The 26,566-nt window shown below is 32.0% G+C and overlaps 1 protein-coding gene across 1 annotated transcript in view; it reads left to right on the forward strand.

The window, feature by feature from the left end:
• LOC129905254 (locomotion-related protein Hikaru genki-like) overlaps positions 1-26,566 on the forward strand; it is a 508,020-nt gene that overhangs the window by 19,670 nt on the left and 461,784 nt on the right. Inside the window, exon 2 of the mRNA XM_055980690.1 lies at positions 14,769-14,876. The gene's annotated coding sequence lies outside the window, so the exon portion shown is untranslated. The remainder of the gene's footprint in view (positions 1-14,768; positions 14,877-26,566) is intronic.

Consider the following 26,566-nt stretch of genomic DNA (forward strand, 5'->3'; position numbering starts at 1 on the left):
AATGCATGTAAAATTCGCACCTTTAAGTTAGTCTGGCAGGCACTTGTGCACCTCAAAAAAGTCTGGCAATTTTTTTTTTGTTCTTCTCGATGGGTAAACTAAATTCTATAAAAATTTCAGCCTTACAAGAGCAACTTTTTTTTTTAAATTTTTTTCACACTTTCAAGGTCACATATATATATGATGTGCACCGCTGAGGCCTGCCAGACCAAGATTTTTTTACTTAGCATGCTAAAAATTACCACTGTAAGAATTTTTAGCCTTACAAGAGCTACCTTAGTCAAATGTGCCACTAGCTCTTGGACTATAGGTATCCATATGAATTAACATCATTCAATCTAATAAATTCATGAAGAATTAGATAAAAATTGGATCAAATAAAGTCAATTCCATTTTTATTGATGATGATGATATTTTCCTAAATAAAATTGTTTGTTTGCACCTTACAAAATTATAATAAACTAGGTAATTTATTTAATTATTGAAAAACATAACAGGGTCATACGTTACTTACTTCTAAATAGCTTTGAGGATTAAGTACGTGTTACCTAGTTATGCTTTTCAATAATTACAAAATTCAACATTTTTATTTTAATTTTTGTAAGATAAATGCATACAATTTTATTTAGAAAAATGTCATCAATAAAAATGAAATTGACTTTATTTGATCCAATCTGGAACTAAATTATATACCTTCCATAGAGAAGTTAAATTTACTTTAAAAATCAGTATTTTCAGCCTTATAGTAAGGTAAAATATGTACCTAACTTTCTAGTAATTTCTATTAGAAAGTCATACAAAAAAAGGCTTTACTGTAAAGTTAATCCTAAGCTATAAATTTACTAGAAAAGTAAGGTAAATTCCATTTTATTGGGGAGTCATCCCTATTTAAACTTTACATTAAAGTTAAATATACCAGAAATAAGGTAGTTCATACCTTATTTTTTCTCCGTGTAGTTACTTAGACTGTAGCTTTGCTGTTATTTGTTTAGAAAATAATAGAGATTTTAATATCAATATAATTTCATTATTTTAACTATAAATTGCAATCATTCTTTGAATGGCAGATAATTTTGAATAAGGTGGTTGGCAATTCTAGAGAAGGCTATGTGGCTATGAAGCAGAGGGCAGAGATGCGTTCTTTATTTTACCATAGTTTACTTATGTTTATATTATCGAACTTGTTGTGTATTTGGGTCCGAATTAAAAAAGCAAAAAGACTGTACTTAAAATTCAGTTCATTTAATTCAGTTTATAAGTCTAAGTCTACAGTTAACAATACAGCAAGAAATTAATATAAATGAAAAATGGAACTGGCTATACAACTGGATATTAATCGAATGTTTTAGGTCTGTTATTTAGTTAACCATGTTAGCTTATTATTTACATTATATACTTTAGAAAATAGAATTATAAAAAATTAAAAACGTGAAAACTCACTTTTGGAATAACAAAATGTATCTAACTAGTTTTGGTAGCATACATTTTTGTGCCTCTTTGTAAAATAAACAAGAAAAATACAAGAAAAACCCGAAAGCGAAAATATGACAACTCTAAATTTTTGTTGTTTTCGGAACATTCAATATGCAGTGCTGCCAAGATTTCAGGTTAAGCCCCGAGGCGTTTTTTTTGTCCAGTTAAGACCGGTGGTAATAAAAAACACACCTAGTATCAGCCTTGCTCCTCGGATAAAATTGATGGTTTGTAAAAATAAGTTTACATTACAATAAAAATTATTATAAATGCAAAACAATTTTATTTCTTTTTTCCTCGTATATATATATACACATACATACATATTAGGGTGGGTCAAAAAAATCGAAATTCTTTTTTTTTAATTGGTACTCCGAAAAATCGATTGCTAGACCCCTCTAGAATATACACACCAAATATGAGCTCTTTATATTAATGGGAAGGTCCTCCGCTTTGCAATTTTCCATTTTTACATCAAGCTTCTACTAAAAAAAAATAATTTTTTTATTAATTGACTTTTTAGCAAATTTCTTTTCAGATTCTTGTAGAAAATTGAACGCTCTACAAAAAAGGCCTTATACACTTTTTTCGTTTATCTAACCGTTGAATAGATATTTGAGGTAAAAAAATCGAGAAAATCTTTAAAAATTCGTTTTTTGGTCTTAATTTTGTAACAAACTGAAAAATTATAATCATCAAACGCGCAAGACATATTCTTGTTGGAAATTGATTGCTCCACAAAAAAGGTCTTGTTAACTTTTTTCATTAATCTAACCATTCTAAAGATATTCGAGGTCAAAGTTAAAAAAAATTATGAAAACGTTTTATATTTTAAAAAATTTTCCAGTTCACTGAAAATTTAATATTTTCAATTTAGCAGGACGTAATCTTTTAGGAGCTTAAACGTTCTACAAAAAATTCCTTGGCATCAAATTGATTGCTTTAACCGTTTAGAAGATATTCGTATCCAAATCGCAATGCATACGGGTCATAAGAAAACTATTGAAATCAGTGAGCATTGGTTTGGATACGAATATCTTCTAAACGGTTAAAGCAATCAATTTCATTCCAAGGAATTTTTTGTAGAACGTTTAAGCCCCTACAAGAATATATCTTGCTAATTTGAAAATTATGAAGTTTCAGTGAATTGGAATTTTTTTTTAAATATAAAAAGTTTTTATATTTTTTTTTTTAACTTTGACCTCTAATATCTTTAGAATGGTTACATTAATGAAAAAAGTTAACAAGACCTTTTTTGTGGAGCAGTCAATTTCCAACAAGAATATGTCTTGCGCGTTTGATGATTATAATTTTTCAGTTTGTTACAAAATTAAGACCAAGAAACGATTTTTTAAAGATTTTCTCGATTTTTTTACCTCAAATACCTATTCAACGGTTAGATAAACGAAAAAAGTGTATAAGGCCTTTTTTGTAGAGCGTTCAATTTTCTACAAGAATCTGAAAAGAAATTTGCTAAAAAGTCAATTAATAAAAAAAATATTTTTTTTTAGTAGAAGCTTGATGTAAAAATGGAAAATTGAAAAGCGGAGGACCTTCCCATTAATATAAAGAGCTCATATTTGGTGTGTATATTCTAGAGGGGTCTAGCAATCGATTTTTCGGAGTACCAAATCAAAAAAAAAATTTCGATTTTTTGACCCACCCTAATACATATACATTATGTATATATTAAATAGCACTATAAGTATTCTGTGGTAGTCTTATAGGAGCGAATACCAATTTTGGTTCTCGATGAGAATATTTACCGGAATTTTACAAAATTTGCAAGTCGCGATTTTCAATGTGCAACCGGGAAGTGGAAGTTCGAAAAATGAAAAAAAAAATATTTTGGCGTGAGTTTTATATTGTATTTATTCTGATTAAAATAAAAGTTTGTTTGTCAAAATAAAAAAAATTCAACGAAAAAAAAATATATATTGTTCTTTTTTTGGTCTCAAATGCGTCATTTCTTTTTTTTTGTTCCTTTTTCTGGTAGGTTTTCGCAGCTCCGACTCGGTTACGACTTCGGCTCCATTTTCTTGGAGTGGAGATTTTCACCACACCAATACATATGCAATCGGCTTCGCGGTGATTATAATTTCCATACTAATTTGAGCCGCCTTCGGACCCGTTTCTGAGCCGAAGTCGGACTCAGCTCCGCCTGAGGCGGAGCGGATTCGGACCGAGGTCGGACTTGTTTGTTTGAAGGGGAACCATACTAAAGTGTAAAATATTAGCTGTGTTTTATTTTACTCGTGATCCGGATCAAACATTGTTTTTATTAGCTTTACAACAAAAGCAGGATTTTGTTTTGTTATTGTTTCGCAAATAAATAAATGATCCGGATCACGAGGAAAATAAAACACACATTTGATTCACAGAATAGTATTTTTGAATAATATTCTTCACATAAAATTAATGTTTCATGAACATTCACATAAGGTTTGCTGGGGAACAATTTAATCGCGTACATTAGGTATGCTTTTTATGACGACCGGGCTAAACTGGACAAAAAAAAAACGCAGTCTGGGCTAAGCAATTTACATTGGCTTAACTAAGATGAGGAACTAGGGTGTTGTTGTATTTAACATGCAAATAGCTTAGCCCAGACTGTTTTTTTTTGTCCATTTAAGACCGACCGTAAAGTAAAAACACACCCATTATATTCTCTACTTCCAATATTTTATAATTTCACAAACTTAAAAGAATCGATTCAGGTTGCGAGTTGGTGCTCCGCATAAACTCATATTTAACGAATCAGAAATAGGCGGAAAAAGTAAGCTCATCAATTATACTCCATCACATCCCTGTTGAAGAAATCATAATCTTAATTCTGAGACGCAATTAGATAATCCCTTTGACATTCTTGTCAAAAAGTATTTTTTCATTCCCATCGCGCCAAAAAAAGTTAAAACTTTAAAAAATGAGTGCAGCATATTGACACAGGTTTATTTTGCACCCACTCTGCCAAACTTTTTGGTGTCAATGTTGATTTTCAGAAAATCGACTTATGACCAGGTAAGTCTCTTTTATGTAACTACTTTTTTGTTTTTTGTTAAAGTAGTCTTTCTAAAAGAAATAAAAAATTTTTGATTTGATCAAAATTCAAAAATTGCGAATTTTTGCACCTAGTTTCTTAAATATGAGTTTTTGGCATAATATTTTTTAACTCATATCATAGACTATAATGTTTTCCACAAAGTAGCTAAAGATATGCTTTAGTAACACTTCAATTCAGTTTTTATTTCTCAGAGCTGTAATAATTTTTTTTTTTTTACTTGGACAAAAATCAAAAATTAAAGTTTTTTATACTGGAACTTCTATAAGTCGAACTCTCAAAATGCAAGAAGAAAAATTCTAGTTGAAGAAACTTAAGGAAATGAAAATATAAATTGTTTTATACATACGCAAGTTCTCAAAAATAAACTTCGACTAATAGAGACTTCGACTTAAGGAAGTTCGAGTTATGGAAGTTTGACTGTACTCAACTCTTCTAAAATGCAGTTTTTGAAATATGTTTAATATTTTGAATTTATTTTATAGCCATAAAAAATATTAAGATGTTCTTTTTCATAGCTTCATAGTAAAAACGTGATCATAAGTCGATTTTCTGAAAATCAAAATTGACACCAAAAGTTGGCAAAGTGGGTGCAAAATAAACATCTGTCAACATCCTGCTCTTATTTTTTTGTTTTTCGATCGTGTCTTGTTAAAAAATTAGTTCAAAGTTAACTGTGCTCTTAGGTGCTCTTAAAACAATTGAGGGTCAATTAGTTTTTCACTTTCTGATAGATAATACTCTTCACTCTATGGAATGTTTTTTATTTGTAAACTAAATTAACTGATGTTATTACTGTATTTTATTTTGTCTGATCTTAATTAAGGTTGGGAAAGAGAGAAAAGAAACAGAGAATTGCGTATTAGGTATGAGGAAAAAAATTAGAGACAGATGGACTATTATAGGCCATTAATTTAATTTTAAGAGTTTTTGATGAAATTAATAAAATAACAAAAATTAGGTTTACCTATATTGTATTTTCTTCAAGGAATATTCATTTAAACAGAAATAATAACAAAAACCACGAAAAATAATTATGGCCAGGTTTTTGATGAAAATACTCCTAGTGTGTCGTTTAGAAGATATTCAAGCCTATTACAGAAGACGCAGTGACTCACTCCCGGGGAATCTACTCGATCCGCAACCGAATCAAATTTGAATCTGTGAACTGTATTATCGATCCACGAAAACACACTAAACTGCTTACCGACATATGTCATTGTTGACTCTTACATAGCCAAATGTCATTCTATCACTTCCGCGGCGGCGGCTTCGGTAATACGAAATCTTGTGAAAGTGACTCTCACTCCCGCCACAGTGCATCTGCGTCTTCGGTAATAGGCATGATTAGCTTTCAGAGAGAGCACTATACGAAAAAATCACGTATTTTGTATTTTATTCTTTAACAGTTAAGTCTACCGTAACCGTAGACCAGGAAAAAAATTGCATAGAGCTGAAAACTTGTACAGATCATTGAAACATCGGTTAAAGTAAAATGTCAAAAATAAAAGACAAAACACACGATTTTTTCGTATAGTACTTTCTCCCAAATCTAATATCTTCTAAACAAACAATGGCAACTTTGAAAAAGCATATCTTAATATTTTGAATTGAAAACATCACGGGCTATAAAATAAATTTAAAATACCTATATTTCAAAAATTGCATTTTAAAAGAGTTAAGTATTTAAAACTTTAATTTTTTACTTTTGCCCAAATTAATTTTTTTTTTATTATACATATTACAGCTCTGAGAAATAAAAACTGAATTGAAATATGTAAAAAAACACATAATCCATACATGGTATGAAAATTTGTTTAGATAACACTGACCATTTGACAAAATACACAAAAAACGATATTTTCTATATATACCACTCTTTTGAGCGCACTACCTTTAAAATGATAAGTGTTAGATGCTAAAGCATATCTTCAGCTATTTTGTGGAAAAGATTTTAGTCTATGATATGAGTTAAAAATATATTGCCGGTGACGCGTGCAAAATGTGTAACTTAGGGCTGATGATTCGACCCGGGTATTATGCTACCCGGGTACTCGGTTACCCGAGTAGCTTGTACCCGGGTAGTAAATTACCCGAGTACCCGGGTTAAATGGCTATTACCCGGGTAACCGAAAATACAAGTAAAAACAATTATATTATTATCTTTATCACTTTTTCAAAAGCATTTTAATAGTCGTGGAAAAATATTTGGTAAAAGTAGGAAGCAATTCCGATAAATTCAGTGACAAATTATACCCGGGTAATCGGGTAGTCGGGTAATCGGGTAGTTGGGTCCCGGGTACCCGGATAGTTTCGAGTACTCGGGTAGTACCCGGGTATCCGGGCATTACCCGATTTACTCGAGTACCCGGGTACTACTCGGGTAACCGGCTACCCGGGTATCATCAGCTATAGTGTAACTCCATCGACACAAATTTTTCAGGGAAGTAAAAAAACTATTCACAAATATTTGACGCTTTTCTCGATTCAATGTCACTTACAACGTTTTGCAACTAGATATTATGGAGGTACACTTTTTTCTCACTAAAGTGCAAATTCAACGGTTAATATGACTAAAATGGAGATTCCCGGTATGACGGATTGTAGATATCGAGTAAATCTAACAGATGGCATCAAAATCTCATTTTCAAAAAAAAAAATGCAGTTACACACTTTGCACAAGTCACCGACGATATGTCAAAAAACTCACATTTTAGAAACTAGGTACAAAAATTCGCAATTTTTAATTTTGACCAAATCAAAAATTTTTATTTCTTTTTGAAAGACTACTTTAACAAAAAACAAAAAAGGTATGTAGTTATATGAAGGAAGAAAAGACAACTTTTCGATAGGACTCATCGTTTAAGAGTAATAGGCAAAAAACCCGATATTTTCGACATTTGACACATTTTAAGACCACGATTCTAAACGATATCTGTTAGCAAAAAAGTGTCACACGATTTTTTTTTAGGATATTACAAAACCTACAAATGATCCATATACTTTTTTTGATAGCTTCTCCCGTTTAAATACTGTGTACCAATTTTCAGCTCTATGCGAATTATTTTTGGGTTGAATGTCTATTTTGACCGGACTATTATATAAACTAGCTTCATAATTTGAAAGTTTGTTAGTATTTATTTTGCTTTGTTTCACTATTTATTTTTGTAATAGCTCACAAAAAATATAGTGAAAAAGAAAATATTTTTCATTTAAAATGTTTTGTGTTAATTTTGTTATTTAATAAATACTTAGCTTAAAATACAGGGTGTCCCGGAATGAGATAAGAAGATTTTAAGGGATGATTCTTGGGTATATTCTAAGAATAAAATTGTTCTACAGTAACTCTCTATCTGCAAAGTTGATACCCTTTAGCGATAATTTAAGAAAACGCTTACTTTGGTATGCCTTTACTCATGTTAATGTTAATACTTCATTAATGGGTGATATGCATAAAAAATAGTAAATGCTTTGCTAGAGAATTTTCAAGTATATACTATTTTTGATATGCATAAAAATCAAGTAAAAGCTGAAAATTAAGTATTTACTACCAGTCATAGTATTTACTTTTTTGGATGAACTTTTTCAGTAATTACTTTATTCCGTATGCATAAAAACTAGTAAGTACTTTTTTTCTTAAGGAATTACTAGATTTTTTCAAGGTAACAAAATACCAACTTGTAAATCTCATAGCATATACTTTTTTATTTAAGCCGTGGAAATAATGAATAACAGTAATAAGTGAGAATTTGAGGCAATCCGTTCTTGATATTTATTAAAATAGGGTTGTTAATTTTTTTTCCAAATGGCAGAATTTGTAGGTATTAAATTCCCAAAAAGTCTATAATTATCGAAGACCGGGTTTTGAATCTAATTTTAAACAAATTTATCGTTTTGAAAGGCAAAGTGTGGATTGGTTAAGTGAACACTTTATTGGAAAGTTATTTCCAGTAAAATAAAAATCACAACAAAAACATTACTGTTAAAAAAAGAGCCAAGTTCTCCTATGTTGAAATTATGCTGGCACAAAAAGTATTGAGATATAAAAGTGTACCAAGTTCTAAAGCTTGGCTTTAAATTTGTATAAATAAAATGTTGATTGTTTACTTGGCAATTTTTCAAATATCTTTAAAAATCGGTAATTTAAAGAAAAATTGTCAAGAGAACAATTGTGAGGAATTCGGGTTCGGCCAGCTCAACAAATGTAGTGAGTTTGAATATTCTGGCATCTTTGGTGTGGAAGTTAGAGGGGGGTCGAAAATGGCCTGAGTTGTTTCCTGTAAATAAGGGTGTAGTGCCAAAGTTGCTAGAGAACTTGGCTGGGCACTACCGTGCCCCTTGATACTGGTCAACAAGGTTTTTGCCACAAGAGGTAATTCATTACAAACAAAGAAGAAGAACTTCCTTCTTTCAAAAACTCGTTAAATATTTCCGATATCTCTTTGATTACCCGCGATATCTTAAGATTAAATAAGTCTTTAGCTCAAAGACAGCACTGGTCAACCAAATTTATTTTTTTTTTGCCACAATAACTAAAATATACTTTTCTGAAGATTTCTGGGGTGCTGAGGTCGAATCCGAAACCTGAAAAATTCTATTAGCCTCCGTTCTTGAAATATTACAGTTATAAAATGTTTTTTTTTTTATAACGGTAGTAGATATTTCAAAAACGGATGCTAATAGAATTTTCCTGATTTCGGATTCAACCTCAGCACCCCAAAAACCTTCAGAAAAGTATATTTTGGTTACTGTGGCAAGAATCTTGTTGACCAGTGACTTAAACTTTAAATAAAGTTAAGTTTTCTTTTTGGCTAATTAACTTAAACTTTAGATATCTCGGACAATAAAAAAGATATCGGAAAGATTTAAAAAGTTTTTGGAAGAAAAATAAGTTCTCCGTTAGAAATTTGTTTGTAATAAATTACCTCACATAAAAATATAGCATTGAAAACGGCCAAAATTACGTTTTTGGTAATTTTATAACGGTAATATTTCAAAAGCGGAGGCAAATCAATTTTTTCTGACTTCAGATTCGAGTTCACTCAAAAAACCTTTTGAAAATTTACTTGGGTTCTTGTGGTTCTTCGTTTAGTGTCGCGCCAGTTTAAGATTTGTATTCATTGATAAATATTTTTATAGGCTCCGCCTTAGCTTTTTTAATAGAGGGTTGCTGTGACTTACTCATAAGTACATTATGCACTAAGTGCATTTGGCTTATGACAAACCTTTCGTATTGCTACTCATCTCTGATGCTGATTTACTTTTGACTCACAAATTAGCACGAACAGATGTTCACAAGCTCAAATTTAGAAACAGTAAATTTATAATGGATTAAACCGTAAAACTTCCAAAACAATTTATTTGTAAACACCAAACGAATACAAGTAATCTAAAAAAAAAGTATTTACTATCATTTTTGGGTGAATTCTAGTATTTACTTGGATGAATTCAGTATATACTAAAAGTATTTGCCTGCTAGCAGGTACTGTTTTTTATTCATACGAAATTAAGTATATGGTAGGTAGGTAGAGATGGCGGTCAAGGCAAACCATGTCTGATTTGACCCAATTAGCGCAGGATGCGCCGTTTTGATACCAAAACTTATGAAACCTGTGAGTGATAATTGGATTTATTTGAAATACATTTTTTAATTGGTTTTAAAAAAGGGAAAAACAAGTGTTAGGCAGTCCTAAATCCACTTTGTTGCATTTAGGAACGAGATCAAGTCTTTGATCTTTGATTCTGAGATGTTATCTATGACATTAAAGAATTCGCTCCCCAGAGAGAGTGCTCTATTCCTAGCAAGGGCGGGACATTGACATAGGAAATGGTAGACCGTTTCTTTTTCTTGCTGGTCCAAACAGCTGCGACAGTAGGTATTGTGCGGTATACCCAACTTTGCTGCATGTTCCCCTATCGGCCAATGTCCTGTGCACACCGCAACGATTCTGCTAATATCTTTTCTGGGTCTGGAGATTAGGTCATATGTTTTGGATTTATTATAGGTGGGCCAGATTATTAATTAAGTATATACTATGAATTTTACCTGTTACTAGAATTTATAGTATTTAATTTCATCTTTTACTTTAAGTAAGTACTACGTTTTTATGCATATCACCCAATGTCTTGATTTTTTGAAGAAATGATATTCTTTGTATCTGCATTTAAAAAATGCTACTATTTTTTTTATTTGCTCTGATATTATTTTTTAAATAGAATTATTTTTTTCTTACCCATGATAACTTTTGACTTTGGGGTCGATTTTCTTCGATAAAAGCATTATAACCATAGTGTTTTATAAATTTATTCTTATGAAGAAAACAATAATGAACGAAAATGTTGTTCACAAGTTTGCCAGAAAACTCATAGATTTTATGATATTTGAGAAAACCTGCACTAAATAAAATCTCTAAAAAATGTGTTTTTTTTTTGCTTAAGTCAAAAATGGGTACGAATTAAAATTTTATTTTTGTAGTTTTAGTTTATTTCTGTTTAAGACCTAGTAACAACAATTATTTAAAAAGCTCTTCTTGATTTTGTGTGCTTGATAGAGCCCGTTATTTTGGATTTTATTGCTAATATTAATTGATGCGGTTCTCCAATATGATTTACCAGATCCAACCCAGGATATTTCACTGATTCAATTAACTACTTCATAAGCGTTTTCTTAAATCATCTCAACTTTGTATCAACTTTGCAGATAGAGAGTTACTGTAGAACAATTTTTTTCTTAGAATATACCCAAGAATCATCCCTCAAAATCTTCTTATATCATTCAGGGACACCCTGTATATGTAAGTACATTATACAACGCACAGTGCTGTTTTAAGTTTTTTTTTCATTCTTGAAAATATTTTAGTTTAAAAAAAAAGAAAGTTTTTGACATTGAGTCTCAAAATTGTCAATACTTACTTACTAACATTAGGGTGACCAGCGCAATAAGGCGGCTACAATCCGCTGTGGAACTTACGAACTTCATTCCTGTTATAGCATCCCTCTATTTCCACGGTCGCTTCTTTCTCGTGTTGCCTCTTTTTTGTCCGCTTTGTATCTTTTCTGTTTAGCTGGCATGTGCTTACCGGTATTCATCATCAAACAAGGTGTTTCGTTGTGGTGACCTTGTGAAACCCAGCTTTTCAGAGGCGGCATCTCTAAAGGCTTCTTGGCAGTGCTGCCACTGGTTATCTATACTTGTTACTGGCAGCGTAGGAATTCTTAAGAGGTTATTCGAGACGCGATCGGAATAGGACCTGGCAATCTCTTGCAATTGTAGTCGTCCGACGTTAAACTTCCTCATAGTATTTCCTTGTTTTGGCGATGGTCTGGAAATCCTCATCTGTACATTGGCTACTACCAGGTAGTGGTTAGAATCAATGTTGTCTCCTCGGAACGTTCGGACGTCCATAATACTGGAGGAATGTGTAGCGTCGATCGCAATATGGTCAATCTGGTTGACGGTTGATTGATCTGGAGATTTCCATTTCCCGTTATGAATCTTGAGATGCGGGAAACGCGTAATTGTTTTGACAACATTTTGCCCCGCAGCAAAGTGGATTAGCCTGAATCCGTTATCGGATGTGTTGTCGTGCAGGCTATGCTTTCTGACTGTGCTTCCAAAGATATCTTCTCTTCCTGGCTTTGCATTAAAATCACCAGGACAATTTTAAAATCGTAGCTTGGGATTTGCTCGTAGGTTTTTTCGAAGAGCTCTTAGAAATTATCTTTGGTGGTAACGTCTTTCTCTTCCGTGGGGACGTGTGCACATATCAGGCTTATGTTGGTGAATTAAGCCTTTATGCGGATCGTGGTGAGGCGCTCGTTGACGCAGTTAAAACTCAGAACGTTCTGCTTGAGTCTGTCTCCGATGACAGATCCATATCCAAATTTGCCCTGTTGACGCACATAGGGGTATTTAGTCAATTTAGGCGGACAAAACACGAAATTTTAAACTGATCCAAAAGTAAAAATTCAACTTCCTCCTAAAATTAGATAACTTACTTAGAATTGTCTTATAGTTTTAAAATTGATTACTACTCCAGGTGACTAACAGCAGCACTCTAGAGTTCAGAGTTTTCAACCAAAAAATAAAATAAAATTTTATTATAGTTTAGCGACAGTGCTTTTTTTTAAGTGGCTATAGAAAAAAGTTTTTATGCAGTATTGATAAAGAGATACGAAGCTTTCTATTAGATGCTGTATCTAAATGTAATATTACTTTAAAAATAAAATAGTGATATGTTGAATCTTAATATAAATTAAATGTAAAAATATTGTCTTTCTGTGTTGGTAAGGAGAAAAGTTATACTATTTTACATTATTGCGTGATAAAATTTAATGTTTTCTAAAGGTTAAACTCGTATCTAATTGCATCTGTAAAAAAAAATTACAACTAAGTGCAACTTCGACACATTTGCCCCCTTTAAACGATTTAGGTTTTTAAATTCTTACTTTGTTTCATGCATCCATATTTTAAGTTTTTTTTTTAAGATTTTCTCTTGGCCGGCGCTTGCCATCTTATTTCATTGCTTCATATCTGCCTTATATCAGTCGAGGGCCTCCGCTAATTGTTCGGCTGCACGTGGTCTGTTAAGGGACCTAACATTCCACATGCAGATCTGAAATTCATTGTCCTTATTTCGTTTTCTAGGGTCGTCATCAATAAATCCGTCCGTATCCGGGGCTTGTCGTCGTTCCAAAACTACATCCTACTTCTGGTCCACAGTTACCCTGGTGGCAGAAGCCCGCAACATGGAGGACCAGGCCCTTTAATGACTCCAAGGACGAGAGGTTGGCTAAGCCGCTCCTTATAAACATGTGAATATGTCTGAGTAGCTCGTATATGGTGTTCACCAAGTAGTTCGGCCTCACTGGACCTGGTGACGCTAACGTTGATTCTAGAAATATATTCTTCCGCTACCGTCATTTGTTGGAAGTGCCTTGGTGGGAACACTCCTTCGTTGAGGGAGTAATTAGTAGCAACAGCCTACTCCACTTCGACCTTTCGACCATGGGAAGCCCTTCTGCAAAAACAAGTTTCGCTATCGCATAGCTCTAAGCTTCATAATAGTAGTCACCGTAAGCTCATCCGCCACGACAAGGATTACCCCCATGGATGTGGGTATGGTGTGGTGACCATTTCTTGAATCAGCACACTAATACCTGTATAGTTTGATACCTACCAATATTGTTATATTTAATATTGTTATATTTATTTAAATTTGGTCGGTTTTTTCACCATTTAGGCCAAATAACCATATATGTCCCAACAATACGAATGTCGAATTTGGATATGTTGATTAGGAAGGTCTCACCTACATTTTGCACCATAAATAATTTTTGTCGGAATTAGTTCGACCTTTGGCCTTATATAGCTTAGATCAACGGTACTATGCCTGTTAATATTTAAGGGGCAATATCTAGTTGTAAGTGCAAAAAAAACCTTCTTTTTTTTGGATTTTTTGTGAAGAGGCATTTAATTATATAAACATAAGGAATGCATATCCATATAGCAAATTTAATGTATTAAAAGAATTCGCTGTGTATTTAAAAAAATATTGGGTTCCGTTATTTTTGTAGTAGATCTCCTAGACGACCTCCAAAAAAAATGTGTCTGGGGGTGAGCAAAATTTCTCCGAAACGGCTGGAGTAATCGGCTTGAAATTTTTAAACAATTTTCTTAGATACTTTGGCCAGGTAATGAACGAAGGAAAAATGTTTTTGACAATTTTTTAAGCCACTTTAAAGTGTAAATTTTCGTGAAAAAAAACGATTTTTTTCTTTGGGAAGCCGCCATTTTGTCAAAAATCAAAATTTTGATTATTCCTTAGATCGTTACCTGCATTCATCTATCCTGAAAAAGAATCATTTGGATTTTTTTAATTTTAAGTGACTTGGATCAGAGCGCCAGACACCTTTTTTTGGAGGTCGTCTAGGAGATCTACTACAAAAATAACGGAACCCAATATTTTTTTAAATACACAGCGAATTCTTTTAATACATTAAATTTGCTATATGGATATGTATTCCTTATGTTTATATAATTAAATGCCTCTTCACAAAAAATCCAAAAAAAAGAAGGTTTTTTTTGCACTTACAACTAGATGTAACCCCTTAAAGCCCCAATTTACTAGTTCCTACATATTCAACTAAGAGCATACCTTAAGATAAACATTTCCAGGATCAAAAACTTTTATTTTTTAAACTTATTGTGTTTTTTTTTTTTAATTTATATTTAAAGGGTCCATCCCTTTTACATTGTCTTAGAGGAAAATGGTCGGTTAATAACTTTCCAATCTGTATTCCATCACCTTGTGTACTGCCGTATTCCGATGTCATATTTTATGAGGTAAATAAAAATACATTATTTTTCTTTTCATTAGTTTTAACAAGAGTTAAAATAAGCCAGATGGGGGGAGGGTTCTGTCTCCCCCCATTCAGGAGGGAGGGGAAATTTTCTAAAAAAATGCTCATAATTAAAAAGAAAAACTAAGATTTAAAAACGACTACAACACTTACTGTTATGAATGATACTTTTTTAAGAACCAGAATTTCGCAATTAATTCTAATCTTTAAATCATGTTAATTTAATCAATAGTTTTTGAAATAATCAATTTCAAAGTACGCTTTTATCACGCACTAAAAACTATAAAATAATTTAATTGACTTATAGGAAATGGTAAGATCAAAAAGCGTCGAGCACTTTGTTCAAAACTTTATGATATTACAAGCAACAAAAATGCCCTCTACGCTTTTTGATCCTTCCATTTCCCCTCCCCAAGGTCCGGACCACTAAAATATTGTGTTGTAACACCAACTACATATATGAATGTACAAAGTTTCAGTTCGATACAAAAATTGGAAGTGGGTCAACATTGAGTTCCAAGATATTATTACATTATTCTTAGCTAGTTAGTTAGTTAGTTACAGTACCTTGCCATATTATTAGGCCTAAGCGAAAAAAATACAATTTTTTGCTTTATGTTGCTGAATTTTTAATGTTTTTGTCGGGATATCCTAAATTTTTTGTTGTCTCATTAACTTACTCTTATCATATGGATACGGATTGACTTAAAAAAATTTAAAGAATTCAAAAATTTTGATAAAAAATAACGTGCAAAAGGGAATAAGCTCCAAAAGAGGTTTTCTATAGAATTCATGTTTGGAATATTTCCAGACGGGTCCAATACTTAAATTTTTGTATCGAGGAATAACGTGACATTCTTTACTTTATGACAAAAGCCCCATCTTGCATAAATGGTGTAGCTATGATCGTCTGGTTATTACGTAAGATTCTTAGATTTTTGGTAGTTTATTCTTTCGTAGAAGACCAGACGAGCAAACCTTCACAGTATGTTATTCCAACTTTTTTTAAGTCAATCCGTATTTACATGGTAAGTGTAAGTAAATGAGACAAAAAAAAAATGTAAGATATTTCGACAAAAACTTTAAAAACTGAGCAACATGAAAATTTGTAGTTTTTTAGTAGTTAGTTAGTTAGTTAGTTAGTTAGTTAGTAAGTTAGTTTGGAATTTTCATTGGTGCAACAATTTTGTCCCAGTTTTTCTGAAATGTTTCATAAATGAAACATTTGTACCAATTTTCATTGGTGTAACAATTTTGTCCCAGTTTTCCTGAATCTAAGTAGTCTACAAAAATATTTTAGGTGAAAGGTTGTTTTTTTTTTGGGAAACAAGTAAAATCCGCCCTAAGTCCTATAAAATCAATGGTATAAAAGATACCCTTACGAAATTTATTAAAAATGTTGTCTTTCCCATGGGAACTACGAACAAAACAAGTTTATACATTTTATTCATGTGAAAGTGTGTTTTTTTAGGTATAGGGAAAATGTGGGTACATTGTAAAAAGTAAGTATAAATAGTGGTACCCTACAGAAATTCAGCAATTATATTACTTTTGAGATTAGAAACAAGAATCTAAAGTTTCTATAAGAATATCATGGTTAAAAGAGTGTTTCTTTTTAGTGAAAACAAAAATGATGGGCCACCCTAATGAAATTCGGTAAAAACGTTGAGTTTGGGATAGAAAGCAATAATAATAACACTGGTCAACAAGGTTTTTGCCACAACAACCAAAATATACCTTTCTAGTAGTTTTTGATGTGCTGAACTCGAATCTGAAGTCAAAAAATTGTTATTGGCCTCCGTTTTTGAAATATTACCGTTAGAAAATGTCAAAAAACGCCATTTTGGCTGTTTTCGAGGCTATGTTTTTATGTGGGGTAGTTCATTATGAACTAATTTGTAACGGTGCTTATAAGAAATGGTTTTATTCTTTCGAAAAATGTTTAAATCGTTCCGATATCTCTTTTACTGATCGAGTTATTTAAAATTTAAGTAGCGGTCTTTGAATCAGAAACAACACAGGCCAACCAAATTAAACTTATTTTGCCACAAGAACCAAAATATACTTTTCTTGAGGTTTTTGGGTTGCTGAATTCGAATCCGCAATCAGAAAAATTATATTAGCCTTCGTTCTTGAAATATTAGCGTTATAAAATGCAAAAAAGGTCTTTTTTATAACTGTAATATTTCAAGAACGGAGGCTTATAGAATTTTTCTGATTGCGGATACGAGTTCAGTAACCAAAAAACCTTCAGAAAAGTATATTTTGGTTCTTGTGGCAAAAATTCTGTGGCCAGTGAGTTAAACTTTAGATTAAGTTTAGTTTCTCTTTGGCTTATTAATTGAAACTTAAGATATCTCGAGCAATAAGAAAGATATCGGGAAAATTTAAACAGTTTTTGAAAGAAAAATATCTGTTGTTATAATCCCCGTTACAAATTTGTTTATAATAAATTACCCCACATAAAACTATGTTTTACCTCTCACACTTGTTAATGCATTTATGTAACAAAGTGCAGTTTATTAAAGTACATAAGTTCAACTTCAAAAAAATTAAATTTTCATGTTACCTACTTCATAGGCTCAATTGACAAGATAACCTTTATCTCTGACTTTTTTGTTTAAACACATTTAAAGAGATGTAGATCCAGTAGGTACAGTTGGTTTTATTTGAACAATATTTTTGACGTGATAACGTCTTATAAATCGATGAACCATGGCAGCCACCAAAAAAAGTGACGCCATTTTCTAACGTTACACTCTCGCGGCAAAAATTTCGTGGCAAAAATTTCAATTCAAAATTAAAAATAAACAATTAGAAATACAAAAATCTTCTATAGCTTATTTGAAAGATAATAACCTTAAGGTTAATCTAAATGAAGGATTTTTAAAAATTCTAAACGCAAAGATGTAGAGAGTTGATTTTGCTATAGACCAATTTAAGAATAACTGCATTTAAGAAAAAATTTTAAAAAAATTTGAAACTAAGCTATAACGTTTTGTTTGAACGTTGTACACGTGTTGGGGCTATGACAAAATGATGATTTTTGACAATTCTAAAGGTGCCAGGTAAAAGATGAGAGAAAAAAAAGTTAGGGGTCTAATACGGATTTTTTTCCAACACTCTGCGTTTCGAAATATGAATTTTTGAGATAACGGTAAAATAAAATTTTAGAATTCAACATTTTATGAACATTCTGATACAATTATCTTATATTTGGTATATCACACATAACGGTAAACTAACTACAAGCAACACAATGTTAAATCAAGAAACTGGCGAAAAACCTCAAAACACCAGTGGAGATCTGTTGATCATGAACAGTCACCAGTGTGGGAAGTACCGTAATCTCAGTCTGGAAATTCGACATGGTTGACTTTAAAAAATTCTAACTTCTCTTGTAGGCATCTTTGAAATGAGATTGATACGTCATATGAAAGGTGAAATAATAAGCTTTCACATGGTGTAAAATTTTGTATACCTAGGTTGTCAAAAAAGAATTGATTCCATTCGTGAGAACATAAAAATAAATGTTTTTTTTTGCTTTTTTTAATGAAATTTGATCGAGTTCAAAAAATTCTAGCTTTTTTTCGTAGATGTCTCATAGACCTGATCGATATATATATTTTGAGCTAAGACAATAAGCTTTCAGATGGTATAAAATTTTGTTAGGGAAAAAATGGAATTAATAACGTGAGAAGATGAAAATTCATGTTTTTTTTTGCTTTTTTTGATGAAAATGATTGTTTTCAATAAATTATTTTTATACTTTTTGTGCATTGTAAAAATTTAAAAATGGTGTCATTCTTTAGAAGAAATACTTGGCTTTCAAATGGCATAATTTTTTGGTAAGCTTTTAAATAAGAAAATTAATATACCTAATGAGAAAATAAAAAAGGTATTTTTTTTAGTTTTTTCTTGTAAGTTATGATTGCTTCAATTGACTCATTTAAAACAAGAGCACACAACCTGTTTTCTGACGACGTTATCATGTAAAATCATCGTCCGTAAACCGGCTTTACAGACAACATCTTTTTTTCAAAATCTTTTTCAACTACATAAATGTCGTTTTCGAATGTAATCACTCAATGATTCACTCATTCTGAAATCCAATAAAAAAGTTTGAAATTAAAAAAAATGTTTTTGTTTTTTCACTAGGAGAATTTGTTTGACGTTTAATTTTATTAAATGTCGTTTTTAATTGGCTCCGCGGAAGCTTTTCCATATCCGAAAAAAAAATAAATAGCTAAACACACTCCATCTCCATATTACATGCTAGGATTAAGTGATTTAAATATAGGGGCGCCTTTGCAAAAATAAATTGGTTGGAGAAATATAAGGATTGCTTTAGTCTTTCAAAAGAAATTGGGGCGACTTTTTCTTCAAAGATGAACGAAGATCAACCCAAAATTGGGGTGCCTTCATTCTTCTAAAAGTTTGGGACACAAAATAAGAGCGCCTTTGAAAAAGTAAAATAGAAAAAATTGGGGCGCCTTTGTGAAAGTAAATATAATTTAAACATCGATTGGAAAGATTTCGTTATTTATATAGACTTTTGTAAAAGTTCGGGGGGCCTTCGGCGCCCCTCAATTCTTGCACCCCTGGGCAATGGCAAAGGCTGCCCCCCCCCCCCTAAAACCGGCCCTGAAAGCATTTTCTTAGGTGTAGTAGTACAAATATTTAATTTGTGGTTAAGCAACTTTTATTTTTGAAATCGGTGTTAAAAGTGCAGTTTAGCACTGGTTTAAGGTCCATTTATGTTAAAACAGCTTAAGTCATGCTTGAACCATTGTATATGAATTATCATAGTACTCTCACTCGACGAAAATTTCCTAACGCCTGGAAAAGAATCATTTTTTATTGCAGTTTTGTTGTAATCTGCACAGAAAGAAGGAGAAGCCAAGTAGGAACGAGAAGCGAAAACGGGGAAGAAAAGAGAAAATAAAGAATAAGAAAATAAAGAATAGTAAAATGACAGCTGTTTTTTTTTTTGTTTTGAGTAGTAGGTGGAAGAAAATAAAGAAAGTAAACTGTGTCTTACTAGGTAGTTGCTGCTAAGGTTTTTTTTTGTTATGAGAAGTAGATGGAAGAAGATAAAGAGAAAATGCTGTCTCTTGCTAGCACGCGACCCTAGAACAACAAGGTTCTAAGTACACCCAAGTGTGTTTTGAGAAAAACGCTTCTGAATATTGAAACACCTTTATACGTTAACTGTGTACGAAAACTTTGATTTTTTGTTTATAATTCGATGAGTTTATAGGAAATCTTTAAGATTTTAGCTTAAAACACTAATAAAAACACATTTTTAACCCTTAAATTTGACTTTAAAAAAACATATAGGACTTCGTTGCTCAACGATGCGACAGTTAAATTTAGAACAATAAGGTTCTATGTACACTTTTTATTCTTGTGACCTTGGTTATTCGATATTGAAGAATTGGGATACGTTGAAATAAAAAGATTTAAATAATTTTTTTCTTTTACTTTAAGAGTGGTGGATTGCAGCAATTATTTATTATTTTTGTAATTAATTCTATTTCAAAAAAATAAACAAAGTCTAATTGCTCTGCATTCAATTTTTTCGTCTAAACATGTAACAAAGTTCTAACTGCAACATTGTTTGCAGTTAGAACCCTATTGCTCCCAAATCAAATCGAAAAAGAGGCAGATAGAACTCTGTATCTCTGGATATTTTGTGAAACAAAGTTCTAAGTGGAAGTTAGAACCTTATTGTTTAAATCTCAAATGAAAAATGTGTAGATAGAACTCTGTATCCCAGTTCCCAGGTTATCTTCGAAACGGAAAGAGATAGAGCAAAATAGATAGCGGGAATCGAAAGAGCACCACGATTTTACCTAGATTTGATATATAATTCTTTTTTTTTTCAAAATTGTCGGTTAGAACCTTGTCGCGAGCAGGTAAAGTGTGTTTATGAATATTTTTTTGTCGTGTGGTCTATGTATATGAATTTTCATGTTCATGAGATTTTGGGTGTGTATTTTCATTTGTGACCTTGTTGCTTGCTTGTGTGGGTATGTAAGATTTTTTTATTTTGATGTTTTGATTTTCAATTCGGTGTGCATGAAATCGTCGTAGGCATAAACAAAAAATACCAAGACTGGAAACTTTCGTACGTCTTTCCCCCCAAAACCCTTTTGTGTACAGTGTTGTCTGTGAATATATGTGAAAGCCACCACGTTGGTAAATGACGTTAACACGCACACATTTATAGATTCACCACACATCCAACACGAACACAACGATAGGTTCACGACATTCACCACACCTCCCAGCTTGTAGGCAAACGTCAGTTGACCGCCGAGTTTCCAGTCTTGGTATTTTTTGTTTATGGTCGTAGGTAGGTACAGGATTTGGTATTTGATTTAAAATTGATATAATAGGTACGATAGTGAAATTTCTTTCGATCGTAAGCTTTAGTTTGTTGATGATTTTTGTTTCTTTTTATAGGTAGGAAGTGGCGTCGGGTGAGATATTTAGATAGGTGTGCAGTGTGCACTTCTTGAAAATTATACAGCAATGTACGACCTACATAACATACATATGTACATCATAATGTACCTTTTTTTAGATATCAGTTAATTAATTAATTTATTAAAAAGACACTTCCCCTTTATTGTTTTCTCGATCTCGATTTAAAAAAAGCAACAACAAATACCCTTTTTTACCTACATCAGACAACAAAACCACATCCCAGACTATCGTGCATTTCTTTTTTTTCGCACGAGCTTCGATGTAATACATTGTATCAGAGATACCCAAAAGCAGAGATACCCAAAGGAGATGGGAAACTTTCGTACGTTTTACCCCCCAAAACCCATTTGTTTATTTCGTGTTGTTGTAATCTCTTTTGTATTCGTGAATAAATGTGAAAAACACACATAGTGTAGCCACGGTGTTTTTACGCACACCTAAGCAAAAATGTACGATTTTTCACGCATACTTAGCCAAAAATGTATATTTTTTCACGCATACTTATCCAAAAATGTCTAAAGCAGCTTGTAGGCAAACCCGTATGACGTCAGAAGTTTCTCATCTCTTTTGGGTATCTCTGCCCAAAAGAGATGAGAAAATTCTGACGACATACGGGTTTGCCTACAAGCTGCTTTAGACATTTTTGGATAAGTATGCGTGAAAAAATATACATTTTTGGCTAAGTATGCGTGAAAAATCGTACATTTTTGCTTAGGTGTGCGTAAAAACACCGTGGCTACACTATGTGTGTTTTTCACATTTATTCACGAGTACAAAAGAGATTACAACAACACGAAATAAACAAATGGGTTTTGGGGGGTAAAACGTACGAAAGTTTCCCATCTCCTTTGGGTATCTCTGCATTGTATTATTAATCAATGAAGCTTTGCAGAAACGGAACAGCACAGATACAAAATAAGAAAAGAAAAAATAATGGAGCCCGTGCACAGAAAACTGTCGCACGAGTTTACTACAAAACTACAAATTCATCCAAGTAATTATTTTTAGGTATGCTGTGATCGCAGGTAAAGAATGACGATGGGGATGAAAAATGCGAAAATCTTGTAGCGTAGGCATGTAGTTCAGATGGAGTTGAGTTGTTGAGTTAGATGAACTTATAGGTATGATTAAACCAAAAGTGCACATTTCGTGCAAATTTCGTGCGAGTTTATTTTTTTCCTTCTAAATGGTTTAGGCCACTCATTATGTCGAAAAAAAACCGCAAAATGACCGAGAAAGCTAAATTTTGGATATGTTGTAGAGGATGCTTAAAAAAGCTTAACTTGAAGTTTTCGACCAAGATTTCCTATGAGCTTTTTCCGCCATTTTGAAAAAAAGGATAAAATTGGTTTTTTGACAATAACTCGGCTATCTGACGAGATGCGAAAATTTTACAAGAAGCTTTTTTGTAGCTTTTAACGAGTTCTACAATTCATGCATGCACATTTTTTGTGTATCATGAACCGTTTTCGAGATATCGATTAAAAAAGTCAAAAATTTAAGACATGCCATTTGTTTTTTGACATAATCTATTTTTGGGTAATGAATATCGAAAAAATAATTACAACAAAATTTGTAGACCACATTCAGACCTACAATTTCGTATTTTTATATTTTTTTTTGGACAAAAATTACGACTTCCAGTCGGCCGCAAAGTCGTTTAGTCCGCGCCCACCGCCAAGCAAGCCGCCCGCGCCCGTTCGGTTGTAAAAAAAACAATCATTCATGTTTTCTTTTTTAATATTTATATTATTATATCAGTAACACATACATACAAATGTATGTATTTATTTAATAAATAATGAGAAGAAGATGGTAATTGTTTTTTTGTAACCCTAATGTGTTGATTGTGCATTTTGTAATTTGCTGCAATCTCTATATTATTTAGTTCATCAAAATTGTAATTAGATCAGTGCCAATAATTTTTGAAAATAAAAAAATTATTAGCAGCATATGGGTGGTTGGAAAATTTAGGATAAATGGTATGTATATGAAAGGGGAAAAATAAATTGCCCACAAACTAATTGGGGGAAAAGGGTGGGTGGGCGAAAAAGTGGGGTTGGTGTCAAAAATCGTGGTTTTTTACGATTTGTGTCAATTGTAGACCTCCTATCGAAAAAAGTTAAATGCAAAAGTTTTGGATATTAAAAGTTTCATAGCTTTTACTCAAACCATTTTTTTAATACATATAATCTCAAAAATATTGAAAAAATGCAAAAAATGCGATTTTTTTACTATATTATCTTTCACCAAAATGGTTTGATTTTAACAAATCTTGGTTAAAAGTTACTTTGTTATGTTTTCTATCTATTTTTAATGTTTTTTGAGCAAAAAGTTAATGTTTGGATTTTTGACGAATTTAATTTGAAAAATTGCCTATTTTTCAATCCAAAAATTTTTTGATTTTTGAAAAGTTGGAATGCAGTTACTTTTAGATTAAAACCTTTTATTGAAGATTGTATGGAAAAACTATACTTTTGATTTAAAAAATACTAGCTTACCCCACCCGCTTCGCTGAGTGCATTTGGATCATTTATTTTCAAAACATGATAAGTCCACTTTTTTTCAAAATTCGTTTTTTTGACTAAATTGTTACTCTAGGGATAACCACGTCTATCTTCAAAATAATGTAGTATCTACTGTCTACTCCATCTATATCCGATCTTACAGCTAAGCGAAATATTTTTTTAGTATCAAAAACAGGATAAGTCCCGGACTTATCATCTTTTGAAAATAAACAACAGCTTTTTTATGTGTAAATGCTATATTAAGCTACTGGCTGAAAATCTTAAGTTTAAAGCTTCTTTAAAGTTAAAGAAGCACTCCGGACATTATATATACATTATATTTTAATCTCAAATACTATTTTGTGATAGACTGGAGATGAAAGCAAAATTGTGTACACATTTTAAAAGTAATTTCACATCCGTATATTTTCAAAGTATGATAAGTCCAAAAGCGTTTTTATTTTTTATCTTTTGAACTATCGCTCCAAAAATTAAAAACGAAACGGTATTTTGTACCTAGGCAAAAGTTCTTCAAAATATATTTTTTATAAATTTTGCTACACACATCAAAAGAAAATAGAACGTTTTTTTCTTCTCCTGCAAAATTTAAAATCATGGGCTTATCATGTTTTGAAAATAATGATTCATTTATAAAAAAAAATTTAACCTGTGTGAAAATATATTCAAACCGAAAAGTGAATTTATATTCATTGCAGTGAACATTTCTAAATTTATTCTAATGTTTTTTGTTTAGATCAATACCTCATATTTTCAACAATGGACTTTGCGCTTTATTTATGGTTTAAGCGAACGTAAGATGAACACAAAATCAAAAAAGCAAGTCTGACGGAATCATTTAACATCTTTGTCTTTAAATTTTCCGCAAAAAATGGTAGCGTCTATTTCGAAAACGGTTGATTTTACAGAAAAATGCATAAGGCAATATTTGTAGATAATTTTATGACAAATAATTTTACTACACTGAACCAAAAAGGTACATTGAATTAATGAAAATATTCATTCTATTAATGTATCGTTCATTATTATTTGTCCAATGATCCTGTTCATTAAGATAATGAACGGCCGTTCATTAAAATCAATAAACGTTCATTAATTCTATGAACCATACATAATGTCATTCATAAAATTTCGAACTTGAAATTTCGAAGATATTTTAATGAATCGTTCATTAAAACAATGAACAGTGTTCATTGATTTAATGAATACGTTCATAAAAAAATAAATGCGTTCATTAAATTAATGAACGGATTCATTGAACTAATGAACCGTTCTTAAAAATAAAAATATCCGTTCATAGAATTAATGAACACGTTCATTAAAATAATGAACCCTTCATAAAAATAAAAAAAATCGTGCATAAAATTAATGAATGTGTTCATTAAAATAAAGAATGCGTTCATTAAATTAATGAACGCGTTCATTGAATCAATGAACCGTTCATAAAAATAAAAAAACACGTGCCTAAAATTAATGAACGCGTTCATAGAATTAATGAACGCGTTCATAGAATTAATGAACGCGTTCATAGAATTAATGAACGCATTCATAGAATTAATGAATGCCGTTCATAAAATTAATGAAAGCCGTTCATAAAATTAATGAACGTCGTTCATAGAATTAATGAACGCCGTTCATAGAGTTAATGAACGCCGTTCATAGAATTAATGAACGCCGTTCATTAAATTAATGAACGCGTTCATAAAAATAAAAAAACCCGTTCATAAAATTAATGAACGCGTTCGTAAAATCAATGAACACGTTCGTATTAATTTTACTAACGTGTTCATTAATTTAACGAACGCGTTCATTAATTTTATGAACACAGGCCTACGTTCCGTAACTCTTGCACCGTCATAAGTGCTCGAAAAACATTGTGAATTCGAATGAAATTTTTTTGTACAAATTTCATTTTGATTCAAATTGTTTTTCGACAACTTATTTCTATGCAAGTCAAAGCTTGTTTCTTGCTGTCGCGAAGAGCTTAGGGTTCTTGGTATGCAGCATAATGTAAGACTCTGCTGGGTTCCCGGCCACAGTGATTTGTTCGGCAACGAAAAAGCGGATGAGCTTGCAAGGGAGGGCTCAGTTCTTGATCCCTCTCTCATAGACCATAACATCAGAATCCCACAATGTGAAATTAAGCGAAATATCGTCAACAAGATTTCTCAAAAAACCAATGATAGATGGAACCTCCTAGAATCCTGCGGTCACACCAGGAAACTATGGCCGAACGTCGACAAGAAAAAATCAAATAAGATCTTACTACTTAGTAAGCCGTCCTTAAGATCCCTAATAGGCATCTTAACGGGTCATAACCTACTAGGATACCACAAAAAGAAAATGGGGCTTAGTACGGATGATCTATGCAGAGGCTGCGGAAATGAGGACGAACAGGAAAACACTGTTCACTTCCTCTGTCACTGCCCAGCACTCTGTCGCACTAGGAAAAAATTCTTAGGAAGTTACTTCTTTAATGAATTAGAAGAACTATCGGAACTCTCAGGCAATAGCCTACTGAAATTTGTCAAGTCCTCTAAATGGCTTGAACAACCATAGCATTCATAGGTTAACACTTTTTCATGAAGTTACAATACTTCAGGGTATCACAAGGGATCTACATTGATCTAAGTGTGACGGTAACAAAATCAACTGT

This window comes from Episyrphus balteatus, chromosome 1 (genome assembly GCF_945859705.1).
Source record: "Episyrphus balteatus chromosome 1, idEpiBalt1.1, whole genome shotgun sequence".
Classification (NCBI taxonomy): Eukaryota; Metazoa; Arthropoda; class Insecta; order Diptera; family Syrphidae; genus Episyrphus; species Episyrphus balteatus.